This window comes from Callospermophilus lateralis, chromosome 13 (genome assembly GCF_048772815.1).
Source record: "Callospermophilus lateralis isolate mCalLat2 chromosome 13, mCalLat2.hap1, whole genome shotgun sequence".
NCBI classification, from domain to species: domain Eukaryota; kingdom Metazoa; phylum Chordata; class Mammalia; order Rodentia; family Sciuridae; genus Callospermophilus; species Callospermophilus lateralis.
In genome coordinates this window covers 24,705,956-24,710,066 of record NC_135317.1, presented here as the reverse complement: position 1 = coordinate 24,710,066, position 4,111 = coordinate 24,705,956, and positions in this window count along the sequence as shown.

Here is a 4,111-nt window from a genome sequence, read left to right as displayed (position 1 = left end):
AGGTTTTTTTTTTTTTTTTTTTTTTTTTTGTTGTTGTTTTTTTTTCTTGCGTTGCCAGTGTTACCCTGGATGGTGGTGCCAGTTCATATCCCTACCATGGGAGAATCATCCCTGCTCTGCGTCCTCGCTGACACTTGGCAGTGGTTTTATTTATTGTCAATCTGATGACTACAGAAGTGGTATGATGCAAGGTAGTGAGATTGCTCAGCTCTATTTCAATTGCCCAAGCCTGGCCTTCCCCTCCCACCTGTGCCAGGTCCTAGGCCTGGCCTTTCCCTACTGTGTCACATTTCCAGTTTACATGTCATGTAGGTTTGTGTGTGGCTCTGTGCTCTGTTGCCTTCTTCTGTTTGTCTGTCCCTAACTAACGATTATGGCTTTATAACAACCCGAGAAACACGATAAGGGAAATCCTCCCTTATTATTCCTGGCCATTCTGCTCTTTTATTCTTTGTTACAGTTTGTAGACTCAACTTGTTCAATTCCATAGAACACTCTGTAAGGATATTGACTGGGATCACATTAAGTATATAGAAAACTTTGGGAGAATTGACTTTCTTTATCCTGTTGAATCTATCTGGAAGAGGCCAGGGACCCAAATAGTTGTAAATGGAAGCCCAGTATAATTTTTTATTTATTTATGTCTTTTATATATCCTTAAATAAGGTGGTGATATTTTCTGAATGAAGCTTATGTGCATTTGGCTAAATATATTTCCTAAACATTTATAATTTTGACTGTCTCTTTTTCTATTATATTTCGTTCACTATTATTGGGGCTCCTTCATTTTTATATGCTAATATTCTATCTGGAAACACTAATGATTTCAGCTAAAAGGGATTTTCAACCTAAATTTTTTGGTCTTTTTGTTTGTTTGTTTTCCTTAGGATGAAATGATTTTTTATGCTTTTAGAATTTGGGTTTGCAAGATAACTTTTACTGGGAGATGCTATTTTAGACTTGTTTTTCTTTCTCTTTCCTTCCTGTTTGCTTAATTGATGGTCTTGTTGTTCTTCTATTCATCCCATAGGCCAAGTAAACAGTCAGATCTTTACATTGTCTGGGAGGGAAACAGGGTTAACATTGGGGCTATTGATTATCCAGTCACCAAGCAAAGGGTCAGCCTGGTTCACTTTCCAGTAGTTAAACTTTATCTTCATTCACCTGCTTCCCCAAGCCTGTTCCACTGGGGTCCCTGTCTGTGACAGTCATCCTTTTCAGTTTTATGGCTACCTCAGCCTTTGACTTCCAGCTCTGAGCCTGGCTTCCATGCCATCTTTCATGGACCACTTTCTTCCATAAGAAGTGGGCTTCCATTTACAACTGTTTGGGGTCTCTGGCCTCTGGCCCCACTCACATTCTTCACTTGGTCCTTCTGTACCATTTCTGGTTCTTGGAGATGTTTTCAATTTTTTATTCATCCATATCTTACTTATGTTTTTTTTTTAATCTGTGGCTCTTGTGTGTTGAGAATAGAGATGTGCTTAAATTTCAACATACAGAGCCATTCTCATTAAAGTCTTTCCTTGTTACCTTTTAGAACATTCTTCCAGGCAGCAGGTGGTATAAATGTTCCGAGAATGGAACTGAATTTTGCATAACTCAGACTATTTAGAAATGAGATTTTTTAGCTTATGTCAAAATTCATATTGGCATGGGGTTCCTTTAAGCTACAATTCCCAAAATGCTGTTAGTTGACATATCTAAATGTCTCTTCTGCATAGTCTCTAGTGAAACCTTAGGTTATTTTTTTTTTTTTTACAAATGGCTTGAAAAAAATGTTTTGCATATTATCCCCTTGGACTTCTTGTCATAAACCCCTGCTGCTAAGAGAGATGTGAATTTGGAGAGGTGTAAATGTGAGGTCTGTTTTGTCCTAGGCCACACACTAATAGTGCTTAGAGTGAGAACTGTTACAGCAAATTGGTCCACTCTCTGTTTGTTATGATTGATTGAGTCATAACTGTATAATTGAGGCACGTGTTCTGTGTGCCACCTGTCCACCGGAGTCACTTGAAACAGGCAGCTTTAACAGGTGAATGGGCCGATGATTAGATTAGTCCAATTAGTCCCAAGAGTCCCAGATAGTCTATCCAAATGAACTGAAAAGAAAACATTTTATGAAACATTTAATAACCATAAGTGAAGCTAACCCATCTTATAATAAACCTAAAAATAATTTGAATTCAAGCAGTGAAAACATTCTGTACCTACAAAGTGTGGTGTGCTATGCTAACGTGGGGGGAAAGAACACCAGTGTCCAGGGCAGAAGTCCTGGAGAAGGAAGCAGACCAGGCCCCGAAACAGCTGACAAGGACAACAGAAGCCCAGCAACTTGCAGTGAGGGTTCCAGCGGTGCCAGAGGAGGGAAGTGGCGTTCAGGATTCTTTTCAGTTGCCTGCGCAAGGTCCCAACCCTGTTATTTGCCTGGAAGCTAGGATCCAAGCTCAGTTGCCTCCAGGGGCCAGGCAGGAAAAAGTAGTGAGTTTAGTGTTCCTGACCTGGGGACCTGAGGACACATCTACACGGATGTCCTCCAGCCAGCTCTCAGCAAGAACGCGACCAGTTGGTGCCTTACTTCTGATTTTTCAAAGAGGGACCAGAAATCCCGGTGTTTACATGAAATCTCAAAATTATTAAGTGCTGGCACCAAACTCAAGCATTTTAAAAGTGATGATGACCAAAGACAGTGTCTTCAGACAGGTTTCAGAACACCAGGGCAGGACCTCCAACTTGCTCAAGGCCCTGAAATCCTTCATCCAGAGGCAGCTACCTGGAAACACAGTCAGTACTCAGTACGAACATTCACCTAGGTGTTTGATTACTCTTTTCAAAGCAGACAAATTTTGATAGTGGTTAAAATTAATTATATTTAATTTATACCTAATTTAAGGCTTGTTTATAGTCAATATCTCAATATTATTTTATTTTATAACAATAAAATTGTGTGTGCGTATACACACACACACACCACGTTTTTGCTTTTGGGACAGGGGTCCCTGATGAGGGTACAGATAGCTATGTCTCCCTTAATTCATCAGAGAGAAGAGGCTGTAAATCAAGGAGATCTAATATTTGGTTTGTTTTGCTTCCAACTACATGACCTAGGTCAGGAACACTAAACTCACTACTTTCTCCCCCCCCCTTTTTTTTTCAGCTGTAAAATGAGAATTATAATGATCTGATGATTTAACATCCAGGGTATACTAGACTTTATTCTGAGAACTTTACATATACTACCTTATTTAACCCTTAAAATTTCACAATGAGTCAAGCATTATAGAATAACATTTTATAGATGTGAAAACTAAGGCTCATAGAGGGTAAATAATTCATGATTATAGGACAGAGCTGGGACTTAAACCTCCACAAAAGGAATGTAATAATTCTTGGAACAAAATCTGAACTGTCATACAATGATACTGTGGGCCAGCTTCTATTAAGGAACCAACATAAATCCCACTTGAGTTGGAATTCCCTTGAGCCTGGTAAGCATTAATTGAGCATCTACTACATATTAGGTACAATTTGGAAAAAAAGTAATTAAAGGATACTGTGTTCTTATGTTCAAGAATTTTATGATCAATTAGAAAAAAATGACAGTACATAATAAGGGCATTATATATCTTCTCTCTGGGTCATATATTTGGAGAATTCTAATATAAAATTTCAGGCTCTAGAATTCTCTGCTGATTGTTGCACAAGTTTTATTTATTTATTTTTTAAATCTCTTAAGAGTGCCCCTTGTATTTAAAAACATTACATATTTTTTCTAGTAATAAGATAGACTGGACCACAGCATCTGGTAAGAGGCTGGAAAAACATAGCATTTTCATTGTTCCAAGTTTAAAAATAGCAAATAATTTAGTTCTGAATGGTTTCTACTCCCCTGCCCCACCCCCATGTATATTTTGTTTAAGGCAAAAGGACAAGAAGATAGTGTTTTCTAAAATATCTAGGGAGCGCCATTCACTCTTTTAATTAGTATATGTGAAATACTATAGGTGGTGCAAAGCACTGTCCTAAATACAAAGCTTCCTATGGATCAATCACTCTCTAGTAGAATCAGTCTTGTGGCGGGGGTACATGGGACACTGGGTGGTAGTGTTAT